An 8194-nucleotide genomic window follows, 5' to 3' on the forward strand; every position below is an offset into this window, starting at 1 on the left:
CTGTCCCTTCCTCCTGCTCGCACACACTCTCTCCCCCTCTCTTAAAAAAAAATAAAAAATAAAAAAGATGTATAGCATGGAACCCTAAAACGACGACTAACAAGATTATGCAACAAGAACACATGAAAAGGGAAATAAATTTGAGGCGCCTGGGTGCCACAGTTGGTTAAGTGTGTGACTCTTGGTTTCAGCTCAGGTTGTGACCTCAGGATGGTGGGATCAAGCCCCACATTGGACTCCCCCACTCAGCGTGGTCGGCTAAACATTTTTCTTCCCTCTCCCTTTGCCCCTCCCCACTGCATTCTAGTTCTAAGATAAATAAATTTTAAAAATCATTTAAAAAAGGGAACTAAAACAAATAGACCCTAAAAAAAAATAGCTGAGGTATTTGAATTTCACGGTCATAAAACTCTTAAGGAGGAAGTTCTCTGAAAACTATTTAAAGTAAAAGCATTTAAAGAGGATAAGGCTTAGCAACTTAAATAGAAAATTCGTGATTTTAAAGCTGGAAAAAAATCTTAAAAATCCAACTAAATACTTCACACACAAGAAAACTGAGGTTCAGAGACATCGACTCACTCATTATTATACATCAAATTAGTCACATAAAATAACCCACCTTTCTCTCCACTCCATTTTATTACTCATTCATACATACGTAGGCTCTTATTAATTCCTAAACTACACATTATTTACAAACATGTCATAAATGAGTTAAGTCATAGTTTGAATACAAGATTTTATGCTTGCTAAAACTTTGTATGATAGCATGCTTAGACTATATTTAACTACGATTTATTCACATGTGTACTATCTTAAAATTTTTACAGCTCATTTGGAGGATCTACCCTCCTGTGTCATTTTTATCCTAACTAGTCCTATTATCACTCACAATAGCCTACTTTTTACATTGATATCTTATAAAAGCAATATCAGGAAAAAAACTTCACTACTTCACCAGTAACCTAAACTTCCAACTTCACCAGTAACCTAAAAAAAGCAATTAAAGCAGAGTTAATTTTTTTTTTTTTTTTGGTACTAAATAACAGAAAAGAATTTCTTTTTTCATGATGCTCAATGAAAGCAAGCTTTCATTCCATGCTGGGGTAATCTAGACTGCTTCTTCACTTCTTTGGAACCAAAAGGTACTATGCCTTAAAATGTTCATCCTCTTTGGCCCTAAGCAGAAAGACGATCAATTCAGCACTAGAAGGGGCACGAATCCAAGTGTCAGGAAAAAGAGAAGTTGTTAAATTGTGGTATATCAATGGCAATGTTTCTAGAAGAAGTTGCTGTGGCTGAGGTCAAAGAGGTTGCTGCCTGTGTTCACCTCAAGGATTTAGATGGATTCCTGTCTCACATTGAGATCTTTCATCCATTTTGAGTCTATTTTTGTGTGTGATGTAAGAAAATGGGGAAGCAGGGGGCAAAAATGAACTACTGGTACTTCATCAAGATCAAAAGATTTTGCACAGCAAAGGAAACAGTCAACAAAACCAAAGACAACCGACGGAATGGGAGAAGATATTTGCACATGACATACAGATAAAGGGTTAATATCCAAAATCTAAAAAGAACTTATCAAACTCAATACCCAAAAAAACAAATAATCCAATCAAAAAATGGGCAGAGGACATGAACACACGTTTCTGCAAAGAAGACATCCAGATGGCCAACAGACACATGAAAAAGTACTCATCATCACTGGGTATCAGGGAAATACAAATCAAAACCACAGTGAGATACCACCTTTCACCAGTCAGAATGGCTAAAATTAACAAGTCAGGAAACAACAGATGTTGGCAAGGATGTGGAGAAATAGGAACCCTCCTACACTGTTGGTGGGAATGAAAGCTAGAGCAGCCACTCTGGAAAACAGTACAGAGGTTCCCCAAAAAGTTGAAAATAGAGCTACCCTATGACCCAGCAATTGTACTGCTGGGTATTTACCCCAAAGATACAAATGTAGTGATCTGAAGGAGCATGTGCACCCGAATGTTTATAGTAGCAGTGTCCACAATAGCCAAACTATGGAAAGAACCTAGATGTCCATCAACAGATGAATGGATAAAAAAGATGTGGTATATATACGTAAATTGGAATACTATGCAGCCATCAAATCTTGCCATTTGCAACCATGTGGACAGAACTAGAGGGTATTATGCTAAGCAAAGTAAGTCAATCAGAGAAAGACAATTATCATACAATCTCTCAGATATGAGGAATTTGAGAGGCAGGTCGGGGGTTGTGAGGGGTAGGGAGGGAAAAAAATGAAACAACATGGGACTGAGGAGGGAGACAAACCGTAAGAGATTCTTAATCTCAGGAAATGAACTGAAGGTTGCTGGTGGGTGGAGGGGGAGGGATAGGGTGACTGGGTTATGTGCTATGGGGAGTGCTTTGAATTGTGTAAGACAGATGCTTCTCAGACCTGTACTTCTGAAGCAAATAATACATTGTATGTTAATTTAAAAAATTGTGGTATATCTAAGTGGAAATACAACAGAGCTGTTTAAAAAGGATTCAAATAAATTTTTATTAAAAAAATGTCTGGGGGTGGGATGCCTGGGTGGCTCAGTTGGTTAAGCATCTGCCTTTGGCTCAGGTCATGATCCCACAGTCCAGAGATTGAGCCCTGTGTTGGGCTCCCTGCTCAGTAGGGGAATCTGCTTCTCCCTCTCCCTCTGCCCTACCCCCACCTCATGAGCTCTGGCTCAATCTCTCTCAAATAAATAAAATCTTGTAAAAAAACTTAATCCATGATTAAGACCTATATACCAGTATGAATTCATCTAGACTATATAAACTATATATATATATATACATATATATATATATAAAATAAATTTTTAAACCACTAACACTGGTTATTTTGCAGTGGTAATTAATAGATTAACTTTAAAATATTTTTTGTGGTAATTTGCAGTGGTAATTAATAGATAACTTTAAAATATTTTTTTTTTACTTGGCTGTACTTTTTACTATGAAAATACGTTTTTACTTTATCATTAAGAATGAGATCACTATTTTAGTGAAAAATTATTCTAAAACTAATCCCACTAAACATGTCCAACGTTAATCACAAAGTCAAATGCTTCTGGTAGAGAAAAGGATACACGGATGTTAGTGTATTGTTTCTACATTTAAGACTCAGCGAAAAGATACAATCCTTTACGTTTCTGTTTTAAGAACAACCTTATAAAATGCAAGACAAGCATGCTGCTTCAACGCTGAAAAAGATATTCACGTCCAAGTCCACAAGCAGCACGCGTATCATACTAATAATACTTGATATTATGTCAGGGACAACACAAACATAAGTGAGAATATAAGCTTCATCATAAAGCCAAATATGTGTGTCCCTGACAAGAAATCTTGAACGTAATTAAAAATGTTGCAAAGCCACCTCAAGCATTCAGGTTTCCTTTAGACAAAAGACCAATACTAAAAATCTCATAGATGTAGGTGGCTAAATTTTAAGATAGCTTACTTAAATGCCCAGGTAGCTATGGGACACTGTCTTCTTTATGAAAATTAGGTGAAATAGAATTTAAATAATTTTCTGCAAAAAGTTTAATGGAGGGGAGGGGCAGCACCTGGCTGGCTCAGTTGGTATAGCATGATTGATTGATTGATTGGTACTCATGGTACTCTTAATTGATTCTTGATCTTGCGGTTGTGAGTTCAAGTCCCATATTGGATATAGAGATTACTTAAAAAAATACAGATCTTCTGCAAAAAGTTTAGATAATCGTTGAAGTAAACCACATTACACTTAAGTAGGGCATATACATTTTCAGACATAAAAGGAATCTTAATCTCAAAAACAAGTCATTATACTTTTCAAGTATCACCTTCCTTGCTCTGTATCTCAGAAAATTAAAGCCAGTGAGGAGGAAAAAAGAATTGAAGGTCAGTTTTTTTTTTTTTAATTTTATTTATTTATTTGACAGAAAGAGAGATCACAAGTAAGCGGAGACGCAGGCAGAGAGAGAGAGGAGGAAGCAGGCTTCCCACTGAGCAGAGAGCCTGATGCGGGGCTGGATCCCAGGACTCTGGGATCATGACCTGAGCCAAAGGCAGAGGCTTTAACCCACTGAGCCACCCAGGTGCCCCGAAGGTCAGGTTTTTAAATACTTTTTTTTTTTTTTAAGATTTTAATTATTTATCTGACAGTGAGAGAGAGAGTGTGCAGGAACAAGCAGGACGAGCTGCCAACAGACAGAGGGAGAAGCAGACTCCCTGCTGAGCAGAAAGCCCCACGGACATGGGGCTTGATCCCTAGGACACCCGGATCATAACTTCAGCCGCAGGCAGCGGCTTAACCAACTGAGCTACCCAGGTGGCCCCAAAATCATTTTTAATGAAGTGACAACTAATATTAACCACTAAAACAAACAAAAATCTCTGCCTCCTAGGAGCTTACCTTCTAGTGTTCATTTATTTTACCTTCTCTTGGGCAACATGCTGGGTATGTTGGAAAAAGAATAAAAGTGCCCAGCACAGGTCAACATACTCAATTCAACAGCAAAAAGGTAACACTGGTGTAATCACACAGTATCAAAATTTAGAAAGCAGTGGGACACCTGGGTGGCTCTGTCGGTTAAGCCGCTGCCTTTGGCTCAGGTCATGATCTCCAGGTCCTAGGATGGAGCCCCATGTCAGGCTCTCGCCTCAGTGGGGAGTCTGCTTCTCCCTCTCCCTCTGCAGCTCCCCCTGCTTGGGCTTTCTCCATCTCTGTCTCTGTATTTCTCTCAAATGAATAAATAAAATATTTAAAAAAAGAAAAGAAAAACAGTCATATTACCCTCCTTTTCCTCATTCAGAAAGGCCTTAAAGGGAGTAAGTGGATTTTAGAAAAAGAAATTAGGGAGTGTTTAATTAAAGCCTAGTGGCTTGGGCCCCAAGCAGATGTGATCAACAGGAAATGAAAAGGAATAAATCTTTCATCAGTCCAACACTGCTTATTATTTCAGAAAATGGCTGGGGGCAGAAGAGTGAATATGACTAGAATAAGTTTTATCTTGGGATTTCCCCTATAATCCAAATGTTTTCACCAGTTAATATAATCCATGACAACATACCTGACATGGGATTACCCACACAGAGACTACAGAGGCTTTATGCAAGAACAGGAAGTACAACAATCTTGTTCAATGTTGTCCAAGACTTGTTAATTTAAAAAATGCCTGACATGTAGTAAGGACTTAACATTTGAAAAAATGGTATATTTTAAAATTATATTTTACAAATTCAAGATAAGAGTGTTAAATTTTGCTGTTTTACTCAATATGCAAGGATCTTTCAAAATCATGAAATTTTTTCAAAACTATTTCTGAAACTGAATTTTATCAACATAGATATACAATACATTAATTTAAGAACTGCTACGGGGGCTTTATTATGTGTTTCTTTTTTTTTTTTTCATATTACAGACACACTGTAATGAACACATTCATAAATCTTCCTATAAAATTCAGATGATTTCTTTGGTATATATTTCTAGACCCAGAATTATTGAGTCAAATCTTACAAAGATGTACAGGTTTTAATACATTTTCCAATATTACTGCAAATCGTTATATGAATATACCCTTCACTTAGAAGCATAAAGAAAGATTCCATGGAGGCCACAACTCTTCTACAAAACTAGTACCACTATTACATCTTATTCTAATAGTGCTATATTTCCATGAAAAGTGTTGTTTCTATGGCTATGATTTCTGAAATGAAGTAATAAGTCCATCTTAGATAATAGGAAGGGAATAATGTCTTCAAGCAAATACACTCACTTCAACCCTCTCCTGAAGCTTTAAGGAAATCTGTTCAACTATGGCCCAGGAATGGTGACAGCACCCAGCATGCACATTATTATCTCAAGAGTTGATCAACAGATTCTCCATTTTTTTCAAGCATGGACAAGAGATTAAATTTATCTTCGCCAATGCCCTGGGGTTTGGGAGCATATCCTTTGATTTTCCTTCATTAAAAAGACTGCTTCTAACTAGATCAGACAATGACTAAATCATGTACTGAAGCCTTCAGTATGCGAACATTTTTTACCTCTTATTTTAAAAACCGATTATAAAAAGTTTGTCTAACCAATGAGTCATTTCCTTCATTTTAATGACATCAAAATAAAAAATATCCTAGTCAATTTCTAGTTAAATTCACTAAGTAATTGCATTGAAAAGTATTTGGTTCTTGCTATGGAAATGTCAAGCATTCCTGAAATCTGGGGGATTTTTTAAATGATTTTGAGAAAGAGAGAGAGAGAGAGAGCCCATGCATATGCACCCGCACGTGAGCAGTGGAAGGGGCAGAAGGAGAGGGAGAAGCAGACTCCAAAGTCAGCAAGGAGCCCGACCCAGGGCTCAATCCCAGGATCCCAGGGATCAAGACCTCAGCTGAAGGCAGAAGAGGCAGAAACTACCCAGGCACCTCTGAAATCCCGTTTTAGACTGCTTAGATGCTCCATTTAATATAATTTAGCAGGCATTAAATTCACAGTTAGTGTCATTTTTTAAACTCCCTAAAACGTTGTGAATGTTGCCTAGTTGTTTTTCAATATATGCAGTATGATCTCATTTTGGTAAAAACAAGCTATTTCCATGTAGGTATGTAATATGTATTCCTAATGAGACTAGCGAAGAGTCCAGAAGGAGCAGACATTATCTCTTGGGGGTAAGCTGGAGTGCAGGGTCACTCTGGGGCACTGAATGAATTTATGGTGTTACAGTGATGATGTTTCACATGTCTGCTCTTAACAAACCAAAGTGTTTTGTTGTTGTTTTGTTTTATTTTTATGATGGGACTCTTCACAGAAATTTGACCTAACCCAGTATAAAAATTCCTATCTCCTCTGGAGCCTTCTGATACAGCAATCATTTGATGGATAAGGCGCCCCTATTCTTGTGGATCAATCTCTGCAGGCTGATTAGAGTCAGAGGCTTGCTTTCAGGGTATAGAACTGTTCTCTCCATGCCAAGAACTAGCATGGAAAGAAGCAGGAAGAAACTTTGTGGTCTTTTTGAGGGAACATTCTGTAGAAGAGCTGACCTCGCATGCCTTTATAATTAAGGGTAGTTTAAATATATTCTTGTTAAAGTCACAGAGCTTCGATGCTCCAAACCGGAGGGTTTCACTAATCAACCCGGTGTCTCTCTGCTGTACATCTAAAGCATGACTATGTTTTACAACGTAAGAGGAAGAAGGATGCTCCAAACTAAATCTGCCAAGTTAGTATGTGGGGGGAAGAACGCGGGTTTTTTTACAGCACTCCTTTGAAAACTATTTCAGAGCAAACTTCAGCACAAACACCTTTTCCTTCCTAAGGAACAAACCCTGTTTATTTACCGGGTTAAAAAACTTCAACCCCCATGCTCTTCGTTACCTTTGAGACAAAGCCAAAATTGCCCTAAACTGCCCCCATTTCACCAGGAGGTGACAAAAGTGTGTACGCGCGCGCGCGCATAATCTGCCCTTCCACAAATCCCAGCACTCAGAACAGATGAAATAATTCCTCTTTTGAAATAAAAATCAAGAGACTGAAAATGGTGTGTGTGTCTCTCTCTCTTTTCAAATTCAACAACAGCCCTAAAATCTACCCTTGAGACCCTACACGAAACCTGAAAGCAGTTCATGGGGAAGCGGGAGAGGAGCAGGGGAAGGGAGCGAGGAGTGGGCTGAGAAGTGAGACGGAAGGCAGTGCCAGGGCCGGCTCGCGCACCCTTACCAATTCCTCCTCCCTCGGCACGCATCACCGCACGACGATCGCGACTCTCCAGGTGCAAGAGAAAAACCAGGCACAAATCTGAAGAGTGCCAGCGGGTTACGCTTCTACGCCAGCCATTTGCTTTTGCGGAGGCGGGGGGGGGGGGGGGAGGGCGGCGGGGGGGACGAAAATCAATTCTCGGAAGACAGCCCCCAAACTCCCTGGCCCGAGCCGGAGGCAAACCACTACCGCCTCCTCCTCCCCTCCCCGCACCGCTCCGGAGCCGCCGTGCTTCCGCGAACTGCCAATCGCCCGTGGCCCCGCCTCCCGTGACGTAGGGGGCGTGGCCTGAAGGAGGCTGGCTTCCTCCCTGGGTGTTGGAGCGTTCTGCTCTCCCTCTGACTGTCCATGCTCCGGTGGTCAGGGGCTTTTATCGTTCCACCCCGGCCACTTACACTACCTTGAAATGATTGGCAGTTA

At 39.6% G+C, this 8194-nt stretch overlaps 1 protein-coding gene across 2 annotated transcripts in view; it reads right to left on the minus strand.

Moving 5' to 3' along the window:
* The window catches only part of ATP10D (ATPase phospholipid transporting 10D (putative)), a 102850-nt gene extending 94962 nt beyond the window's left edge, over positions 1–7888 (minus strand). The window contains exon 1 of one of the 2 annotated variants that reach the window (XM_044226121.1): positions 7736–7887. The gene's annotated coding sequence lies outside the window, so the exon portion shown is untranslated. Of the gene's footprint in view, positions 1–7735 lie in introns of both variants that reach the window. The other variant, XM_044226123.1, reaches the window with a different exon arrangement.
* Between the last annotated feature and the right edge of the window lie 306 nt (positions 7889–8194).

Source organism: Neovison vison, chromosome 11, assembly GCF_020171115.1.
Source record: "Neovison vison isolate M4711 chromosome 11, ASM_NN_V1, whole genome shotgun sequence".
Classification (NCBI taxonomy): Eukaryota; Metazoa; Chordata; class Mammalia; order Carnivora; family Mustelidae; genus Neogale; species Neogale vison.